Genomic DNA, 23,316 nt, shown 5'->3' with positions numbered 1-23,316 from the left:
GCCCTTGGGCCGACTTGGCACGGTGAGGGGGCCATAAGGAGATCACGGCCCTCCTGAAGGACCCCGCTGTGACACCTCCCCCTCAACTTATTTTCCCTGCTGTAGCAGTGGAAAGGGGACAAATTTAAGGAAAAGCTCCAATAATTAGATTCTATACCTGGACAATTATAATAAATTTATACATTTTCCATTTATAGAGTCTAATTATTGGGGGGTCATCTTATATTCAAGTAAATACAGTAGTCTCATTTGTATGGACCAACCAGAAACTCACTTTATAAAATTAATTTAGGCCACAAAGCATAGTGTTCAGAAGTTTAGCTCCTGGAATTCTGTAACCCAGGGACATAGCAAGACTGAAATCAGTGCCAGGACTTTATAGCAGGTATTTTTAAAAGCTACTTGAAGGAAATAGATAGGAAGGAGGGTACAGCCAATACACCTCTACTGATTCAACAGGCATTTGGCTTGGCATTTTGCCACTAAAGGATATGGATCAGACAGAAGACATTTTGTAAACAAAGGTTAAAAGGAATTCATTTAATCTTCAAGACCTACCATGACGCCTACTGTATCTACGCTGCAGCCTACTGTAATACAAAAAAAAACAAAGTGGAATTCGTTTGTTTTTTTTTTTAACTTGCCTTTTATGATCCAGGTTATACCCAAATCCTGTATGATGCCCAATAGCAAGGGACCAAGCATGATTAGACCTGCTCAGGTCCCTTCCAACCCTACCAACTATGAAACTATGACAACACTGATAAAAATGCTGGCACCTCCCTACTGGAGTGGCTAGCTCGCTTGCCACCATATTTTCAGTTACATTTGTCCCAGACTACTTAGGGTAAAGCAGCTAAGGTATACCCAGCTCTGTTGCCATCTAACACTGGACTATAATACCAGCATACCTACTATAACTTCACAGCACCCATCTACTTCACTGCAAAACTGCACTAGAAGACTTAGAACTGCAGGGCAGATTTTCTCTTATAACCACTTTCATACAGACAAATTTAATCAAGCTGGGAAAAAATCTGTTCCATGGATTGCAATGCTAGTACAGCATATAAACTTAGAAATACACAGCCTGATTCTCATTTACATATTGGCAGTGTAAATGGATATGATGCCAATCCAAATCAGACTCATATCCTTGTAAGCTCTCCTGGACATACCTGGAAAAACAGTACACAACAAAATGGTAAACACTGAGCCTCCCAAATGGGATCCCCATTCCTAACACTGCCAGAGCTGCACTTGTTTTAAATCAAGAAGGGAAAAGTGCTGGTAAGTCCTACTGGAAGTACACTCTGACAATCCTTTTCTGGGTAAGTCACTTAAAACAGTGGTTCTCACACTGCAGTCTGATGGCAATGGTGCTCTGTAGAGCTCCTATCACAGATGTGAAGTATACACAACTGAAACAAAAGGGGGTCTCAGCATACTATCAAGTTTTAATTGGTCATGCAGTAGACTGCAAGCAGAGTAGTGTCATATTGCCAGAGATAACTGGTATGCCTGTTTGAACTAATCAACACAAAATGAAGCCAGCCTATTGAAAAAGCTTCTTGGATACCATTTCAACCATGATAACATTTGCTAATAACAGTAAAATAAGAAGGATATCAAAATGAAAGTAAACCCCAAATACACACTGCCAACGCAAAAGAATAGAATCCATACTGCAATGAGACTGACCGAAATTAGAGCTGTAAAAACAGGCAAAGGCAAGATATTAGCTATGATGATTAAATATCAAGTTTTATACCTGGAATGAAGAAAGGAACTGTCCAGAAACAAAGAAAGTTGACATAACCTTTCAGCCACACTCATCAATGAGTGCAATTATTTTCATCTGATCACCTTGCCAGGCAAGTGATAATTATGCCATTTTTTCATTTAACCAGGCACAGAAATTTCCTCGGGAAGGTGTGGCAACAAAACTGGAAATTCAAGAGAGGGGCTGATAGATATCTCTATCTCACTTTCAAGAATCCCTAACTCTGTTCTTACTGCAGGAAGCTAAAAGACAGCATTGCAACAACAAATACAAAAGACAGTTAATAAGCTACAGTGAAAATAGACAACATTTAAAGTTTACATTGTTCACTTTTAAAAGATGACAAAGTTACAATATTGACAAAAAAAATTAACCTGTATGCAAATTACTTTAATAAATAAAAAGGAACAATTCCAGGCAGACTCTTGACAACTTCATTTTGTGCATGGAGTTTTAAATGGGTACAACATTGTAACATTTCCCTCCAAATGACACTAACTCAAGGTTTCCCAGTAACTAAACTACTACCCTATTTTATATGTAGATCACATACTTCGGAAAAACGGTATGAAACTCATATGCCTTTCTGAGATACAGCACTTTCATTAGCTTTATTAAATCAAACTCCCCAGCCAAAATGTTAAATTTAACAGCCAGATATTTCTTTCATTCTTTTTTTTGTTTTAAGCTGTAGGGGAAAATGAACCGACACAAAATATACGAAAAGACTTCATGCAAGTTAGCGGCATATTAAGACTTAAAATTATGCCGTTCATTGTGCCTTTTCTAACTGTAAGCAGAAGTATTTGTTGGGAGTGGAGATAAACTTTCATGCTAGCTGTGTATTACTACACTTTTGATTTTCTGCTGGCGAAGTGGATTTGAAACCAACCATTTTCACTTTTTTTAGCTTGCATTCTGGTTAGGTGGTTTCCACTATATGAGTGCCTACTGTCTGTATTATCTTAAACCAGGGCCATCCAATAGGAGGCTGGTGGGCCACATCCAACTCACCATGGGATAACATGTAATCCCTGGGCTCCTGCCTAGGCACCATTGCTCCCATTTACTCCAGCTGCTTGGCGGGAGTAGCTGAGGTCTCTGGAGCAAGACAGCATGGCAGGAGGCCTGGTGAGCTTGCTGCCCATGCAGCAGCGGCAGGGAGGCTCATGTGGAAGACTCACACTGCTTGCATAGCAGTAGTGGGACAGTGGAGTGGGAATCACCCAAAGTCATTGAGGTGCAGAGGCTCACATAGCAATGGTAGTAGGGGGCTCATGCAGCTCACATGGAGATGAGGCGCCCATGCAGTGTGCAGCTACACAGCCTACAGCGCTCAGAAAATGGACAGCCTGTTTTGGACACATCTTGATCTTTGTTCCCCTTCATAGTAATTAACTTGTATCCCAAAGACTCCTGAAATGACATTTGAAGCATTTAAAATGCCTCTGAAGTGCTTCAAAGGGTAAGGTGGACACATGTGCCGAAGTACTGCACAAGTAACCTTGAAGGAAACAACTATCTTGCCTTCACAATTTGCTTTGCTCCCCACATGGTGGGGAAGTGGAACCACAAGTCACAGCACCCCAGTGGCTGGAGAGCACACTGCTATATGCAGCCATGATGATTTTGAAGTGCTCCATCCAGGGAGATGGACCTCTGTCCAGAGCTGCACTCTGAAGCATTTCAAATGTTTCATATATTCCTACCCTCAGCCCTGCAAAGTAATTACTACATTTCAGTGGAGAAATATAAGGCTCCCCATGGCACAAGCAAGCAATATTGACAGCCTATTATAGGTATTGCAATGCATGTGAAAACTTTAACAGGTTGCTTTCAGGGAACAATGTTAAATCAATTGACCCCTTTTGATTTTCAGAACTACCACTCAATTAGCAGGGCATTTCCAGTTATTAAAAGGGGTTTTTAAATCAATTTCCTATCTAAGCTGTTGAATTCTGCAATCACATCAAAATTAAAACACCATCTGACAGGGCTAGCTTTTATTATAACAGCCTATACAATATATAGAACAAATTAATTGATATTTCTAAATTGACAATATGCTGGTAGGTCTTGCCATCTAATAACTGTTTTAAAAAAAAAAATAAAACAACACAGAATCATAGAAATATAGAGCTAGAAGGGACCTTGAAAAGTCACCATAATAGGTTCAAGTATAAGCAAACCATTCCTAGTAGATATTTGCCTAACTTATTTGTAAAAACCATCAGTGGTCGAGATTCCACATCCTTCCTAGGTAATGCATTCCAGTGCTGGAGGAACAACATGAAGATCTGATCTACCTCTTTAGAAGATGCCATTTCAAGCTGTGTTTCAGCAAAGCATATGTTTCAGTATATGGAGAACCAATTAATTTCAACATATTAAGCACTTCTTCCCAACTCTACATTCTGAAAAAAATGTACAACTTTGCACATAACCCATGTGAAAAATTTATTTAAAACAATTAATTCAATAAACTGGTAAAATATGAAGTGAATCATTAGATAGCTTAAGCCTGGTATTAATTCATGCTTACTGGATTTTTTTTTTTTAAGTAATCCTCTGTGGTACAAAAAATTGGCTTTATCAATGCTGGTTGTTATGAACAGTACCCCATTCTCGAAAAAATGTATTTATGAATTCTTTGCAAAAGTATGAATTCTATGCCAAGAGAAAGAAACCTTGGTTAAGCCAAACATGTGACCAGGTTAAGCCACCATGTGACCAGATATGGAGTATGGGCAGACATTTAGTTTGTAATATTGCTTACCTCCTCAGGCCAATTTTCACAAGTAAATTACTTAAATGACTAACATTAACAAAACAAATTTTATAGATAACTACGGCATAAACTCATATAGAGATGGTTTCCTCAGTTAGGCTGGCTGGTATAATATGTGGTCTCTACTTGTAGCCAATGTTAAGCTGCATTTAGTTTTATCATTTTATATTTGCATTAACTTTTTATTATTTTATATGAATGTATGTTTCTTTTCAGACAATAATGTTCACACCTAAGAGGGATAATGCCTCTTTGAAAGAGTAGTCACCAAGAATTCACATCTATAGTGATTATGTAAAGTAGCCCGCCAAAAGGTTGGGTGTATACCCGACCTCAGGCTCATCCACAAATAAACAATGACAGTCTGTATCAGGTGTAACCAAGATGCAGCCCATGAGAGCATTCTGTGGAACCACACCATCCAGCCCACACAGCTCCCCATGGGTCCAGAAGTCTGACAGCAGGGTAACAGTGCCAATTAACGCTGCTGCCCCTTGTCCTACCACCACGTTTACAGATCCATGGCAAGCTCTGTGGACAGACCCCATGACACTCATCCAGCCTACAGACTGGGCCCTGCACCGCTTAGGCCTGCAGGGCTGGATGAGTCAGGCAGCACTTGTCTACATCTCAAAAGGGAAAGGTATTAATGGAGGATAGGGGAGTAGTCTTTTATCCAAATAGTCTCTGATGTGAAATAAGAGGCACTCTCTCTGATGTGGAATTAGTAATCTTATGGTTGCAAGGATTTAAATTTGTCCTAGTTATAATTTGATCAGGAAAGATACCTGACATGGCAAATGGATACACATCTGGGGCAGGAAGTTATATACGTAATATATGCTTCGAAAGAATTCAATGAAAGTATTCAGATGAGCAGATAAGAATGAGTACTTAAAAAGTTGCTTTAGAAGTAAGTTTTGATCTAAGAATTCTTGGACATAGAGATAATTTCATTAATGAAAAGCTGAGTAGGGTAAGTTAACATGTTTACTTGTAGAAAATCCTGACATGGTCAGAGTGCTAGCAGCTGTAAAATCAAATATTGTGCTTGTAGTTTTATTTGTTATTCATCTTCTATGTATTTTAATATATGGTTACTGAATTTTAAAGTTTATCCTGTTTATGTAATAAATCTTGTTGCTATTTCTTATACATAACTGATTGTCTGTGGGAAGTGTGATTTCAGAGCAGCTGGCAAACGGGCCAGTCACTCCTGTGGGAGCCAGGACCTATAATTTCTTACACAAGCCAGACATAGGTATGATTTTTCAAGTTGGCAAAATCTACTGTATTAGAACTGTCAAGACATGGGTGAGAGAGGTGAAGTTGAGACACCGAAGTGAAGAGCTGGCCCCCATGGCACATCTCAGCTTGTTCCCAGTAGTCAAGCAGCAGACTGCAGGGAGGTTTAGGGCTAAAGGACACCCCTAAAAGGTGCAAGTGCACCCTGCTTGCATCACTATGACACACTGTAGCAACACAATGGTAAAATCAAACCAATTTGGAAGTCTGAGTATATAGATGGCAGCAAGGTATCATAGAATCACTTCCCCTTCACACTGTGGTAAAGGAATTCCACATAATTCTCCCTGGTCTTTATATTTTCTTCCATTAGGATATAGCTGCCCAAGCTCAAGCAACCACTAGATACTTCCTTATTTCTCTTCTTGTTTACCCCTGCCTTCCCCGCCCTGTAATCCCTCTCTTCATTTCTTGACACTATAACTTGAAGCAAGGAAGTGTACACAGCTGAACTCTACTGGAGATTGGAATACATAGATAGAATCTTTCTGAATGCATTGAAAATGAACTAGGATTATTTAGTAACACATTTCTCCTTGTTCCTGCTCTTCCAGAGTATTATTTCAGAAAAAAACAGCAGGAGAGAAATCCACAAGCAATGAGGGATTTCATTTTCACTGTGCATAATATATAGCCTGGGCTCAATGTCTTCTTTAGGTAAAACTCCTGCTCTACTGACTCCAGTAAGATGCTGGAAGATAAAGACTGATTTCCATTTGTTGCACTAGGATTACGACGAGAGAATTTGTATGCAACAAGTATAAGCAGTTACTTAAGTCTCTCTCCTAGAGAATAAACAATAGTTTGTTTTTTTTCTAGAAAAGGTGAAAGAAAACAGAACCATAGCAAAAGAAAACATTTTTGGAAACTATAAATAAACTTTTCAATCTACCAACTCAGGTTCCTCCCATTACACTTGCCTTTGGGGACAACAAAATTCCTGGGGATGCAACACAGAGCCTTGCACCTGGGATTGGTTTGATTTGCTTTGTTTTGGTCGCATGTTTTTTTGAAGGATTCTGTCAATGACTGAAAACAAAATCAACTTCAAGTGACCAAAGATTCTTCAATACAGAATATTGTTTTACTCTGTTTCTGTACGTCAGAGCAAGGAACTGAATCTACTGAATCCCTATCAAAGTGATTTTAAAAATATTTATTAAAAAAGAAAACAAATACAATTATTTACCAAATAACTGAATGCAAATATGCATATTTACACACTGAAATAAAGTGTTCTGTGCCAAACATATCCAGTTGTAAAATACATAAAACCCAGATGTGGAAGGGGCAAGACACTCGAGTTTGCTTGTTAAACGTTTTGTTGCTATTCTAACAGGATAATCAAAATAAAGAAAAAAATAATCTAACCTCAGCCTTTCTTCTTCTTTCTTCCGAAGGCTGAAATCTCTTTGGACCACCTGAAGTACGTGTTCTGCTTCCTCCTCAGTCAAGCCAGAAAGATCTAGTTTTCTCCCCATTGTTTGCTCTATCCTGGATATGAACAATTAAAAGATACCTGAAAGCACAAAAGGCAACAAAATACAGAGTGAACAGCCTGAAAATACTGCATGATTTCAAAGACCTCACAGAATCAAACACACACTTAAAACAAACAAATGTGGTTTTTAACATCAGAGAAGAGTACTCCTCTGTATTTAGCTTATTATAACATCTCTATGCCACTAAAAGGAGTTTCTATAGTCTTCAATCAACGTTGACTTCAAAAAGTAATAAAATAAGTGATTTTCAAAACCAAGCAAATTTATTCATACTATTTAACAAAACTACATATAAGAAGTGTACTACACTGACCAAATGGAAATGAAATTTAGAAATGATAGATTATATGCCACAACAATAAAATCAAACTCATTGCTCGCGGACTTTGGAAGCCAACAAAATACAACTGTATTTCCCTGAAAATACAGGGGTTTAAATGGCATGGTGATCTCCAAAAGGCTCTGGAATTGCTCGCCCTCCTTGACTAAACATCTACGATCACCAGCTTGGTCTTAGTCTTTCTAGGAACTGGTACAAAGCTTTTAAATCTGCCCACAGCAAAAATTTGTCTGTACCAACTCTGAATTTAAAATGTCTGACAAAGAGAGAAGACAACTCACCCCCATGTAACAAATAACATTAAAGTTCATTACTAAATTAACTTTATTAGTGTTGTTTAAGACTGGAAAATTGAACAAGAAAAATCAGTACATCTCTGAAGAAAGAGAAACTGGAACAAAGAGTATCTTTAGCGGATAACACTAAACAAAATAATGAACCCCTGCTGGGAATCTGCATTACAATTTAAAATAAAATAGTGGGAAGACTTGTAAAATCATAAGTTAAGTAAATATCCCAATACAAGTGGGGTTGCACAAAGAACAGAGAAGGGAAACATAAAATATCTGAAGTATGAATGCTAGAACTTTTGCAAAAGTGGATATAAATAATATAATTAAAACTGAAACAGGAATACAAACAACAGATTCAAATTAAAACAGTAAAAACAACAGATTTACTGGAAAACAATGCGCAGTAATTGTAAATGTACAACTTCTGAAATCAACAAAAGATTTTGCCAGCGTCTCATTCCAAAACTCCAAAGATGGAAATGTGGGACTGGAAGGGGCCTCATGGCCCATCAAGTCCAGACTCCTGTTCTAGCAGGAAGTCATTGACTGAAGGAATCCCCTAAATTCCCACCTCAAACCCTCGCTGACACCACAAAGGAACAAAATCCCAAACACTAACAACACCCTATAAAATATCAAAGGTAAAAGCAGAGGCAAAAAGGACACTGCCAATGCCCCGACACTACAACAACAGGGAACTACCTGGTTAATATCTGCCCAGACAATCCCAGAGAAAGTAATATGCCCCCTGCTATAAGGAAAAGCAAAAAATCTCATGGGTCCATGCTAATCAGTATAACTGAGCAAATTAGCAAGACCCCTCTAGCCAAGAACAGAATTGTATTTATCCAGGACAGAGGTTGGCAACCTATGGCCTGCAGGTCAGAGCCAGCCCATGAAGACATTGGATCTGGCCTGCAGCAAGAGTCCCCTGCAGTCAGTTGGGGTCTCTTAGTGGGTCACATCCCAGTAGCTCCACTTCCCTCGTCAGCCCTGCTCCCTTACCATGGAAGACACTAGGGGCATGCGAAGTGGGCAGTATTCGATTTGGATTCAGCCCAAGTCAGGGGACAGTGATTTGATTTGCTGATTCAGATCACTGTCCCAATTCAATTCGGACAAATCTGAATCTGAAGATTCAATTCTGATTCAGAGAATCAGCGATTCAGCCACAGACACACCTTTATGTGTCTTCTCTACATACCTCAAGGTACCAGGCACAGCTCATGAACGCTGAGATGGTGTGCTGGATGGAGCGTCCCGTGGGAGCATGGGGTGGGGGGGGAGGGGAGCATAGTGGGCGGTGGACCTGGAAGTGGAGCAGAGGCTTCCAATTCGATTCGGAGAGATTAATGGGTCTCCTGATTCGATTTGGATTCAGAGATTCGGCTGCTGAATTGAGCCAAATCTCCTCCAAATCAAATCAGCAACCAAAGCTTCGCATACTCCTAGGAGATACCACTGCTGTGGGGCGAGGTGCTGGCACAGTCAGCAGCCAGGGGGTTCATGCAGACCCTGCCCCTGCTGAAGCTGCTGCCTTTCTTCCTGCTGTATTTACCATTGCCAATTGGCAATGAATCTTGGCAGCAATCAGTGACAGAGATGAGCAGCAATGACTGTAGTAGCAGGGCGTGGTCCTTGCACCCAGCTGCTGCTTCATTAACTGTTGGCTGCTGGATGTGCCAACACCCTTCCCCATCAGAAGTCATACCTTTAATGGGGGTGGACAGGTGTGGGGCTGAGACTGACGTGGGGATCAGGACTAAATCTGTCAGCAGCATGGCAGAGATGATTAAGGGGACTGAGGGAAGTGTAGAAATCACCCAGGAAAGGGAATCAGCAACCCATGGCAGCAACTGACTCACAAGCAGCAGCCTGCCATTACTAAAAAGGTTGTCGATCCCTGACCTACAATGATGTAATTGATATGGAGAAGAGGGTAGCAGAACTCAGAGAACTTCATATAGCAAAGGTTAGCAACCTGCAGACCGCAGGCAGATTCTGGCCTGCAAAGCCATTTGATCCTGTTGATGGACTTGGGGCTTCAGTGGTGCTGAGCAATAGAAGAGTTCAGCAGCAGTTGCTCTCCCTGCACTACTACAGTGGTTGCAGCAGCCAAGTCATAATACCCACCTTCCTGCCTGCCTCTAATGTGAGCTGTGTCATTCTGGCCCACAACCTGAAAAAGTTGTTGGCTGTTCGCATATAGAGCATCAAGCATACAGGTAAAACTTCCTCTACAACCTGCCATCCCAAAAAAACCCTTACAAAAGTTACAGAGCCATCCCTTGGAGGGGGTGAATTGGGGCAACCACCCCAGGCCCCGTGCTTTGGGGGGGCCCCTGTGGACAGTGCTGTACAGGCCCCGTGGACAGTGCCATTGGCACGTGCTGAGGGAGCCACCACACCGCGCAGCCACCATGCGCCACCAGCTTCACACTCCGGCCGCTCCCTCCCCCCACCCCCGCACAGACTGATATGCCCCAGGCCACACACACCCCAAGGGGCAGCTCTGAAAGGGAAGCAACTTTTTTACATCATCTACAAAGGTTCAGAGTTACCTAGATGGAGATGAGAATCCACTCACTGAAAACCTCATGAAAGACCAGCTAAAAAATACATTTAAATGTATTCTACCAAGGGACTAAACTGATTTAGATTTAGCAGTCCAAGCACTCTTATTGTTCCTATCATGATAGCATCAATGTGCTCCAGATGATTATGCATTTTGTTTTGCTTTCTATGGCAGGCTGGGAGGAAAAGAAAGGAGTGTTAAAGAATTTTAAGGCTGAAGTACAGGAGCTTCTAGAGTTTGGAACTATCTGTTCAATTAATTATGCCCCACTACGATGTTTTTCTTTCCGATTAGTTTATTTTGCTTACGAGCTCTCAGATAGTTCTTATGAAATTTTTTCCAGAAATTCAACCCAGAAAACTGCCAGGTATAGTTTACTATGAATAATGGGTGACTGGCACCTCCTGAGACTGAAGGGGCACAGTTTGTGAGCAGCAGCATCGGCCGCAGGGTGGCGAGTGGTGACCACTCGCAGAAGCCGGTGGCCAATCTCAGGCGGGTCACGTGCCCACCCTACCAGTCACCTATGCTATGAAAGCTATAACATCCATTCACTGCAGTTCTATTTTGAACTATTTATAGATTTATATGCAGTTCTTAAGAACTGTTAGAATATGGTTTACTTTCTTCATTCTTGTTAAGATACTGCTTAAATTTAAGATTCACTCTTGATAAAATGACTTATTTTAGCATTGCAAGTATGCTAGGTAAAATCAAGATGCCTCTTCAGGAGGAAATTCATTGGGTATCTGTACAGTACCAGATACACTGGCAACTAGATCCCGGTTTGGTTCTATTGTGTACAAAAGCAAAAAAATTTAAAAAATTTAAAAAATGAACAGGTCTAAATAAATGTCAACATTGCTATGAAAGGAATATTTTCAAAGTGAAAAGTTAGTGCTTATATAGCATATAGCCGCTCTCCCCCTATTTCTGGTTGGTGAGCAAATGTATTCAATTAAAGGCAAGAAGTCTGGCTAATATACATAGGTAATAACAAAAAAACCCAAACAAACAAGCAATGTTTTACCTCTCTCCACACACAAGACAATTAAAATCTGTTGGAACTGTCGCCAGAATTGCAATAATCTGTCAGTTGAACCACCGTCTATGCAATGGATTTCTACCACAATAGCTTCATACCTTTTCCCAGACACACAAAACCTATATTGAGGATTTGAGACTTTCGTTCCTACATAGGATGACCATTTGTCCTAGTTTAGCTGGGACACTCCCAGATTTCAGAGGCTGGTCCCAGCCGGCTGTTGGGAGTTATAATGAGGATCCTGAAAATGCAAGGGCATGGGGCGCAGTCTGGCCAGGACTCAGAGAGCCATGCAGGCGGGCAGGCAGCCACCACTGCCTGCCTTGCATGCAGCCCCACCCCCACCGACTTGTGAGGGCACAGGTGATGGAGGAGGCAGGCGGTGTCTTGAATTTCCTGGTTTATGTCCTGGATTTCCAGAATTTCCATATGATCAGCCTATACACCTACGCTAGTCAACAGATGTGGCAGTGTTTGCATAATCCCCTCAGCAAGCTATGCTGCAACCAGTTCAAGGATGATTCAGGACATCAAATATGTCCCCTACCATTTTCCATTCAGAATTTCGGACACGCATGCAAGTCTCATCTTACTATAAAAGTATACAAAAGCACTTCAGTTGGTAAGTTCATCCTTCCAGTGGCCTGAAAATCCCTGCATCAAGGGAATGTGAAGTTCAGAACTCCAGACAATAAAAATGCACTGAATTTCCCAATCATTTTTTCCACTCTTCTGGGTTTTCTGGAAGAAGGCACACTATAACCCAAAAGAAGTAAAACAGCTCTCTAATTAATTCCAGCAGATGCCATGAGTAGAGTCTATGGCAGGACTTGAAATATTCTGAGGTATCAATCACAAAGATGGCCAGATATCAAAGATAGCTTTCAAGGTTTTATAAGAAAAAACACTGAGCACAACAATAATTTGAAAAATTTGTGCAAAAATAATTTCAGATCCCCACTGCACTACTCACTGAAACTTAGCCAAATTAGTATCTAAAGGGTTTGTTTAAGATGCCACCCATAAACCATCAGTATACTGCCAGTCTCCACCAAGTACAGTTTTCCAAAAAATAAGTGTACTTTACGCTTTCATAACACCTTTGATCTGGAAATGTCAAAACAGGTTAGAAATATGAATGAGTTATGCCTCAGTGCCTTCAGGATTGCTAACCCTGAAGAATGAGCATAGTAAAAGGCGGGTATTGTACTGAAAGATTTGTGACTGACACCAAATATTTTCTAAGCATAAAAAGCTGCTGACCTTAACTGGAATAATTTATGTACATTAAATTCTTTAGATTTAACCCAGTCGGAAGCTGTCTGCCTGAATGAGTTTGTAACACATTTCAACTGCATCCCAAATTTAAGTGCAAAATTTTCATGGACACTAATTTGTGTCATTCCATAGGAGACTTGGGGTAGATAATTTATACATTCATTTAAATAAGCCAATATAGGACCATCAGCTAATTTAAGCAGTATCTGAATAATGTTCTCCTCTTGTTTCCAGATTGATGTGGCTAAACTGTTTTTTTCACCTTCTTCTCAGTAGCACAGCGACTCAGTGGGCAGGTTAGATTACAATGTATTCTTCTCATCCCAGCGTCACACCAGGTCCCAGGTGACCAGGTGTGGGGTAACTCGAGGATCAAGGTGCCAACCAGGGCCAAAAGGAGTGAGTAGGAATCTGGGACAAGCCAAGTCTAGAAACTGGCAGGGCAGTCCAAGAGCAGGGGCTAAGAACAAGCAGAGTCAGGAAACCAGGCCTTCAGGAAGAGAGTGCAGACAGGAAGCCAGGAGAGAAGACATCAGAGTCAGAGAGCAAGCTGGGCTGTGAAGCCAAGAAACCAAGCAGAGTGGAGCAAAGGGCACAAAGGACTTTATGACTAAGCTGTACCCTGCTGGTCAGACACTAACTGTTCCTGATCAGTTATTTTTTGGCATTACATCGATTTCTGAAAGCATCTTCCAAAACTAAAAGACATTCTTCACATAACAATATCAGTGACAAGGTTTTCCCTATCCTGCCTCTATAATAAGATGTGCCTTTATCTCAGATGAATTGAATACAAATTCATGCCACACTTTTCCTTTCAGAAACACTACCACATAATTACAATACTAATACAGGATCTTTATACAAGATATATTTTAATACAGTGTCCCAGGTGGACAAAAACAGAGGCACCAGAGCAGCCTCCTGTGGCAGGACCCGAAGCAGGGCTGACCGGCCCAAAGAAAGGAATAGAAAGCCCTGAAAAGAGGACACACTTACTGTCCCTAGGAGAAGCGGAGCCGCGCTGAGAAGGGCCACCGGTGCAGTTCATCAGCAGCTTTTATTGCCAGCTGGGAATGGTGCCCACGGATGACATCAGCAAAAACCACCGCCTGGCAGATTTAAAAGCCGGCAACAGGAAAATGGAGATGGGAGCAGCAACGCCAAATCCAGAGGGCAAAGCTGCAACTCCATAGGGTTGGCAGCTTGGAAGGAGGCTGGATGGAGACTCGCAGGAGGGCTCTCTACCACCTTAGAAGAGTTGCACACTGTGCTCGACAGGGCAGCTGGGCCAAGGCGGGACAGCATCGAGGGATTTCGTGGACCACAGATGCCAGACCCATGAGTGGGGTGGGCAGAAGTTTGTACCCCAATTATTCTTTTCTTCTCTTCTTTTTTTTTTTTTACTTTATTTTGGAGGGTGCACGGAGCCCGGACCAGGGGTGACGTAACCCCAAGTGACCCCGAGTCAAGATAGAGGACTGAGGCAGCACGACAGGAGCCTCAAAAAGGTGAACAGGTGCAGAGACGAGGACGATCCCCCACTTCATCATCCGGAGTGAAAGGTCATTGAGAGACAGGCAAGGAGAGAAGAGAGCAAACAAGAACATCAAAAAGGGACAGGCCAGCGACGCATCATCTGATGGTCCTGAGGGCTGAGGCATGGCTGGGGTATAAGGGAGGTAGAGCCCCAAGAATGCCCACAAAGGGCATCACCTGGTCAGCGAGAAGCCCCGAGGAGGAACCCCACCACTGAAGAAAAGAAGACCAAGTCGTGGCAGGCGAGTGTCGGGGCCTCCCTCGGGGTTGAATGCATCCCAGTAAGGCCCGGGGACATACCCTGCAGCCACAAGCAGGTGTGCGCTCGAAGGTCGCCAGAGAGCGCCTATACAAGACCAGGCAGGTGCATATAGTTATAGTAACAAAAGAATTTTATTTAACGGGAAGAAGAAAAAATATAGTTGTGAGGAAAAGGAAAAAAGCAAAGGACTGTGAATTTCAGGATTACTTCAGGATTATTTTTAGGTTTATGAGCATAACCAAAACAAAAGAAAACCTATAATGATCCCAATTCTGCCTTTAGGCATCCTGCCGTTGGCTTGTTACTTCATTAAATCCAAGCACAATGAGGAATGATCATCCTTGTTTGGGAGAATAAACTTCTAAGGAAAGAGTAAATGCTTATGCTGCAAAAAGCAGTGTCATTGATCTGAATCAATAACAAATCAACAGAAATATAGAGCCAGCACCTCAAGGTGTGTATATCAACATACGCCCATGGGTTTCAGTAAAGCTGTGCCTTTAACATCAGCTAAGGATCCAGATCTAGCAAGTTATACTTTAAACAAGATGTAAAACAAATAATCACGACTGTTTTGCAAGATTGAGGATGCAATCTTTAATGTTTGAAAAAAACATCACCATCTATATTCAGTGAAGTCTTTTGTTCCCCTTCTACAGGAAAGGTTTCATACAAACAACAGCTATTACTGGTACTGCATTACCTTAATCTACAACTCTGCTACTATGGACAATAATGACAGGAATTCAACACCTTGAAAGACAAAGATTAGTATGGCATGTTGTGAAGCTTTAGAAAATCCATTTAGGAAAGTAGTAGGAGCTTTTGATACATCTTGCCTCTACATTCTTCTTAATTTGCTTACTGAATACAAGAGACATGAAAAGAATAAAAAGAAATTAAAATCATTAGACTTTCTCTAGAGTATGTAAGGCTAGAAATGAAAGTTTGTATCAGCTGCAGACATATATGCATGAAAGAAAGCAAGGAATCTGTCACTGAAATATACTATACTTCAGATACAATAAAAAACATGCACCTCACTGAACTCTTTCTAATGATTACAATCTTCACTTTTAAATGATCACCAAAATTACAAGTAAGTTAGACCAGGGTACATGTTTTTGTCTACTTCCATCCTGGGGCCCTTGTTTGATCAGAGTAAATAGGCTACTGCATGCACCCTAACCATCTCCCAGCAAAATGTTATAATCAATAGTATAACTAGGGGTGATGGAGAGGGGTACAACTTAGAGAGCTGATTAAGGGGTGGGATGCTAAAACTGAGACTGGGGAGTGCTGGAATCAAAGCAACTAATTGAGCAGCTACAGGCTCAATTGGATGGTGATGTCAAGGAGGCTCTCAGGTCCTGGCAGATAAGTTCTGTGAGGGAAAGAAGCTGGGAACAAAGATAGGGGACCATTCCCACTGCCATCAAAGTAAAGGTTTTATTCCTTTGCTCAGCATGGCATTTGTCAGGAACTTTATGGCAGGGAACACAAGACATTTAACTCATTAGTTAGGGAACACCTTTCCCCATAACTGTCAAGACACTAGACTCATGTATGTCTGAGTATTTTATCAGGGGAGATGGAAATGAGCTTCTACTAGTAAGCAAATTCCAACAGCACCTACTGTCTTGCCATGAGGTGGTATGCTCTAGTAGTACCAGATGTCAACAGCAAATGTAATACAGTAAATCCTTGCTAGTTTACACTAGTGATAGGAAAACCCACTGAAAATTACAAAATTTTACAAATTAGCAAGTAAATGAGAAAAATCAAAAAAGCAAAGATAATATCCCAAGAATGTGCTTTCTTTGTTAATTCTGACACGTGGGATGATTCTAAACCAGCATAAATCAGGAATTAAAGGAACTATAACAGTATAAAACAGGTATGTAAGGCTAAATCAGACCCCTGTATATTGCTAGATCCTTGATCTGTGTGTGGAAGACCAGGTGCAAGTGGGGGCTTGCTAAACTTGGATTGTGCTAAACCTGGAAGATTTAATGTTTCTGATGCATGATACCAGAAAAAAAAACTTTAATTGTAAGGAAGTGGGAGTCATCTTAAGAGAACAATAAGCTTGGAAAGACATTACAGACTACTGCTTCACTCCAAAGCCCCAAGTTTGAAATTCCAACAAGCCAGACAGGCCAGAATTCTCTTCCTTAGAGGATCCGAAGAACCTTAGGAAGATTACTTAGATGATCACTGGAAGAACATTTCAATGACGACACTGAAAAAGTCCCACTTGAAAGATTAAAAACTTTTCAATGTTCTGCTCTTCTACGTCAGCAGACAAGAACTTATCCAATAGCAAATCTGATCTTGACAAATCCAAAATGAATAGGTGCCTGTACAGGAGTCAGGAGGCTGCTCCAACGTACTGTAATTACAGTAAGTCAGAGCAGACACAATTAAATCAAGTCTACTGGAGCGTGGTAATTACTGCACTCCAGCCAGCCTCCATGTCTCGTGTATCAGCATCCCCGCACTTCAAAATGGCAGCAGAAGCATTTTAACTAAATCTTGTTCAATGAGCTTTAAATAAAGGGCCCCCACAACCATATTGAAGTGTGGGGACACTAATACATGAGACACTTTGGGCACTTTAATTAGAGCAGTTCTTGGAGCTTTTCTAATTAACCCCCCCCCCCCCTCCCCCCCCCCCCCCCAGCTGACCCCCAGAGCATGTTTAAAAACACTCAATGTTATGAGGTAATGCTTTATGTGTTACGCCTAGCTGGAGACAGTAATGGCTGCGGTCTGTGGCAGATATAATGTCAGAAACAAATAAGCATGAAATTTAAACATAGACCCATATACTTCGTGTACCTATTGATAACAAATAAATGAGATATTGCATTTCTTTAACCAACTTTGGGACAAATTCATTTACCACTGCAGCCAGTACATCTAACATATTCCAACTCATAGAATACGCACAAGGAAAACTAGAAACCTGTTGTTGAAATACTGATATTTAATTTCAACAGGCCAAGTCTCTGCAGTCTTTCCAGTAAATATCCTTTCATTTAACTACCACTTTTAGGTGGACAAAAAGCCAGCTTACACAGCAAATTTTAAAATGTCTTCCATATGAGGTGCTGCTCATTATGGGAGCATACATCGAAGTATAACATCACAAACGTTCTGCAAAGAATACGATTCTTAAGTTACCTCTGAAAGGCCAAGTCAGATAATATACAAGAGATGACAACCACTGGCCTTTGCTATCTGAATCACAAATCTTTAAAAAGTCTCAGTGATACTTACTGTACTAAATTATGCATTCTGTTATATTTGTGTAACCCAAATATTGTTAGTGGAATATGCACGTGTCCATCCCCAGAAATGAATGCCTGAAGTTAAAGCATGCCTTAAGTCTTAGCAAGCCAAGATGCATTTGGTTTTCTGCACTGTCAAGGAACTGCCTTTCTTATGTCTTAAGGATCTTAGTTTCCCAAATGGTTTGATCTTGTGGTATATTTCTCATACTCTGTCTTCGTCTCTCCTAAAACTCAATGAACTCCTTTGAAACTAAGCTACTGCCATTTCATGAGTACAAGAAACTTGGAAGGATTTAGGAAATGCTCTGACATTAATCACCTTCAGGTTGTTGGTAGTGCAAAAGTAATCTAACATACTTTACTAATGAATGATCCAGGCTTATTAAAACAAAAAAACAAAACAAAAAAAACCCCACAGAAACCTACCAAATAAGCAAGATCACAACCTATGGACTGAAACAAAAAGTAGAGGAAGTGTCTTAAAGGGAATGGCTTATTTACTATATTGAATATATGCGTTTGACTCTATGGGCACATCTACACAAGATGCGTTAATGCACATAAGCCTAAGTTAATGTGCATTACTGGTGCTTGCGTACATGTGTGCGCCCTTAATGTGCATTAATTTAGGCTAATCACACCTAAATTTGATACCTGGAAATGCAGGTATCAAATTCAGGCATAATTAGTTAATATGCATTAATGCACATGTAGGCACAACCCACCACTAACTTTAGTGCCAGGTCTACCCTGCCAGGAGGGGGCCTGCCTGAGCTCAGCCCCAGGGAACATCCAGGGGCTGGGGTACTGGGCACCTGACCCAGGGCCCTGCCCCCCTAGGCTCCCCACTCTGGGCTTGAAGACCCAAAATATTGTAAACAGTTTTCCCCTTGTATAGTTTCCCACTTGTAATAGGGTTTTTTATTGTTGATGGGTGGAGAGGGTGGTGGAGGGGAGAGGAGTTGTTTGTTGAGAGGGGAGGAATGGGGGGTGAGGATTCTGAGGGTAATAAAGTGTTTTTTGTTTCACCCATGTGCATGTCCTGAGAGTGATGCTGGGGCAGGCAGAGGGTAGGGGTCTGGGGGAGGTGAGGCAGGAGGGCTGAAGCAGGGAGTACAGGAGGAGGAGGTTAGCCAGGGCCTCCCGCAGCCAGTGCCCTGGCCCCTGCTGGCAGGTGTGCAGCTGTCCTGGGGCCTAGGCAGGGCAGGGCCTGCTGGAGCCAGCACAGCCAACATCATGGCCAGCAGGATCATGGGGCACTGGTCATCACTGGCAGGGGCCAGGCTGAAGCAGTAGAGCACTGGGCGTAACAGGTAGGAGCAGGAGCTGGAGCAGCTCTGGTGCAGGGAGGCAGGGTGGACAAGGAGGGAGCTGTTGTATGCTGCCCTGTGCTGGGCATGCAGCTCCTGGGCATGGAAGGGGCTGGTCAGGGATCAGAGTTTCTCAGATGGCTGCCAGGTGCTGGCAGCTGGCTCTGGCTTCAACATGGCTGCCAAGTGCTGGCAGCCATGGGGCTGGAGGCTGGAGCTTCCCCCAGTGGCAACAGGGGCACATGGCAGGGCTGCAGGGACTTGGGACTAACTTTAGTGCCAAGTCCTTGCATATGTGGACACCTGCCAAAAATGGCTTAATGTGCATTAAATTTAGTGATGCTTAAATGCACTTGTAGATGCACCCTATGGCTAGGGACAGAAATAACTCATAAGCCAGTATAAGTGATTGGAACTGCTTCAATTCTGTAACACAACAGAAGTTCAGTGCAAATAAACCACTTTCAAAATGGCCAAAACTGGTTTAAGATCAACACGGATGGATGCAGTAGCAGACTTAACTGATTTAAGTTAAATCAGTATATTGAACTTCTGTCCCAGATCCCCTCCAGATTCAAGCTAACTCATCCCAGCATCCCAGGATGCTTTGCATCTCCCTCGTATATCCTCCTCACAGGATGGGCATGCTAGCCTTGGCCCAAACTATCTGCTTCAGCCTAGCACAGAGGCATGCTCTAGCACCTCCTTGGCGTCTTGCCTGAGCCACTGCAGGCCTGTGGCTGCATTTCCAGAATCAAAAGTGAATGTCTGTTCACTTGCTTATCACTTCAGTCTACACAGCTTACACTAACCTGCAAAGATTGAATTGATTCAGCCTTGGGCTTACTGACTGTCTTTACTTAGCCCACGGGACAAATTCTACCTCTTGGCTTCAGTGGAAGCATATGCATTTATCCAAGGCTAAAATTTGATTCTTCAGGTTTCTGAAATATCAAGGGAATTGGATGTCCTAGTTAAATAGTTTGTGTTGTGCAATCAGCAGTAACTAATCAGATCACGATAGAGGTCTTTCTGATTTTGGCAACAATACAAGAGTCATATTTGCACATGGATAAACTGTTTATGGACAATTATGTATTAGGCATACACAGCTTTTCTTGAAAGTCAACCATGCATGCATGTTTTCTTAAACCTTATTCAAACATTATATTTATTGTAGCTCTTGTTCTCCTTACCGTTTCTCAGGGTAGTGATGCAGGATCCCTGTATGTAATTGCATTCTCATAGCTGGCTTTTATTATTTGTGCGTTTCTCCCAGAGAAGTCCCTTTTAAAAGTCAATTGTCAAAACACCTGGTCAAATTCACTATTATTTTTAACAGTAGGGCTTTTTTTCATTGGGGGGGGGGTCTGCCCTGCTAGGACTCAGAGGCGAAAACTGGCCAGTTTGGAAAGTTGTAGACTACGACCTTATTTTGTTTCCAAACAGTACAGATTACAAAGGGGAACATTTCATAAGAAATATTGGCCTGTCTAAAAGGGTAGTTCTAAAATGCCTCCCAAGAATGCAAATTAAGTCTTGTACACTTGTCCCAGGGAGCCACTGTCTGAAATGTATCATGTATGTTCCATATTCGCATCTTAGAACCCAATTTTGTCATTGTACTTTAAAAAAAAAATCTTCCCATTTATAGTCTAAATATATTTTTTAATAAGCGGTCTGCTTGTGGAATCTGACTGATAAGCAAATAGTTACATATTTACAGGGCAGAAGACTTCTGTGCACATGCTCTGATACAAGTATTTCTATTAAAAAATAAAAAAAGAGACAGATTAGGGCACATCATGGTTCAGGGAGTTAGGAAAATCGTTCCTTTGTAAGTTTTAAATTCAGATTCCTCTCAGGTTGTTAATAATCAGATGGTATTAATATGTGATGGATGGCAGTTCAGTGACCTGTATAAAATCAGTTGATGATCTCTGTCCATTCCCTATTGGCCTGGCAGCTACATCATCAAAAACACACTGGCAAGCTATGATGACAGTCTGGACAAAACTATAAAGACTTGGGTGAATGTGGAAAATGAACTCCCTTCTCCCTCTTATAAACAGCCCTTTCTGAACAGGACTGAGGCATCTTGTCACAGAAAAGGGAAAGACCTTCATTAGCAATGCCCACATTATGCCTGTTCTAGAAATAAAAGTTTCTAGCCTTTATAACTTTCACTCTGCCACCTACTGACATTTTCACAGAGGGATGATGAAGGGATGAATTTAAAAAGGAAGAAAGAAAAAAAAAAGCACAAGCATACTTTCTATCAACATAAATCCATAGGTACAGTTTACATCGCTATGAACCTACTTAGGGTGGCACCTGCAATCCAAGACATTTTGCTTAACTTTGTGATCCAATTCGGTTACATAAATCTCAAACAAAATATAAGCCAAAGCATACAGCTCAGAGTGACTAAATTAGATTCCCTAAGACAAGTCATAGTAAACCATATGGTATTTTCCCCAGTAGTTACAATATGCTGACCTTGATACTAGCAAAATGTGTTCTCTTCTGTAAAATAAATAAATAAATAAATAAATAAAAATGATGCTGTATACCGTAGTTGCAGAAAGAATATACTGAAATGCTGCCATACATATCTTCCATTACAAACCTCAAAGTCCTCCCAGAAGTTAGTTCACCCATAGTAAAAAATTCTATTCATTAAAGAAAAACATGCTGTGATGGCATTGCCCGGATAATGATATTATTTAAAAACCTGCCAAACTATTGGGACATCTGGCCGGTAATCACAATAAAGAAATCTAATGCAAATATATTCAATCACTGAGACCTAGCACCGGGTCCAGCCAATTAACGCTGCTTTTATAAATGTGGGAAAGTCAGCAGGATATAACTGCTGGGCAGCTACGAACGTACAGTTTGGAAATAACGCCACTCTTTCTTATGCCTTATCCCCATGCTACAGAAAACCTGCTTGCACAGTGAATGGAGGAGCCTACTCTCTCCCCATTTCCAGATTAGAGACTCTTAATAAACATTTCCACATTACAGACCCCTGGCCAGCCCAGTTTCACTCTTCCTTTCAGCGTCCATGCTCTGCCCCTGTGCGCCAAGGTACTGGGCAGGATGATCCTGTGCTCCAACCCAGTAAATGACAGTTCTTCTGTACAAGCATCACTGTGCTTCAATAAGAGAGAAAACCCAAGGTGGTGGGGGAGAAGGTGGGAGGGAAAGGGAGGAACAAAATAATAGGAGTCTGCTGCCTGGAGAAAATGAATAAGGCTAGGGTAGGATCGCACCTTGGAGGCTAACTAGATCACAGAGGCATACCGTGAGCTCTGGCTGGCTTCATCCCATCGTCAATCAAGGGGCACAGCATGAGTCTGGCTTTGATCTTCGTTTGGGGGAGCGGGGGAGAGAAGTCCAGATTGCAGCCTCCTCCCCACTGCTCCAGCCATCCCCTGCATCTGAACCTCTCCTCCGTCACAGAGGGTGAGACAGGCCCCGCCACGGAGCCACCCCGGGATGCAGGCGCAGCCACCGGGGGGCACCAGCTCCCCCACAGGGGCTAGTGGCAATGGGGAAGGGAAGGGGCAATGCCAGGCTGCGCACCTATGCGACAGGCAAGAGACAGAGGATTGGGAGGGGGGATTGGACTGTCACTGCACCCCCCAGCACCTGCCAGCCCTTCCCTTCACACCGCAGCAGCTGGGGAAACTCCTGCGTGTCCCCCGCAGCGCACCCAGGCTGGGAGCTGCTTGCCCCAGCAAGACACAGCCCCTGCGGCAGTGCCAGGGCAGGGCAGGTGGGTACTCACCACGGCAGCCTGCACCAAAATGGAAGCTGGGCAGTAGGAACTTCCCCCTGCAGCGCTCGCCGGAGGAGGATGCTGCGGCTGGGTCAGCAAGTCCTTGGCCCCGCGGGCCGGGGTGGCTCCTGCTCCCTCGCACCGCTGCCCTCGGGGGCGACAGGGAGAGGAGGAGGGGGGTCCCCGCCGCGGGGCAAGAGTGCCTACCAGCGG

At 42.3% G+C, this 23,316-nt stretch overlaps 1 long non-coding RNA gene across 1 annotated transcript in view; it reads right to left on the bottom strand.

Annotated features, from left to right (window-relative positions):
• Positions 1-23,310, bottom strand: part of LOC112549773 — a 62,059-nt gene extending 38,749 nt beyond the window's left edge. Inside the window, exons 1-2 of the long non-coding RNA XR_003093296.1 lie at positions 23,113-23,310; positions 7,248-7,395 (exon numbers count right to left, since the gene is read on the bottom strand). This is a non-coding gene — a long non-coding RNA (uncharacterized LOC112549773). The remainder of the gene's footprint in view (positions 1-7,247; positions 7,396-23,112) is intronic.
• Between the last annotated feature and the right edge of the window lie 6 nt (positions 23,311-23,316).

The sequence above is a fragment of the Alligator sinensis genome, unplaced genomic scaffold (assembly GCF_000455745.1).
Source record: "Alligator sinensis unplaced genomic scaffold, ASM45574v1 scaffold54_1, whole genome shotgun sequence".
Taxonomy (NCBI): Eukaryota; Metazoa; Chordata; order Crocodylia; family Alligatoridae; genus Alligator; species Alligator sinensis.
Note: the sequence above shows the minus strand (reverse complement) of the source record. Positions and strands in the feature narration are given on the sequence as shown.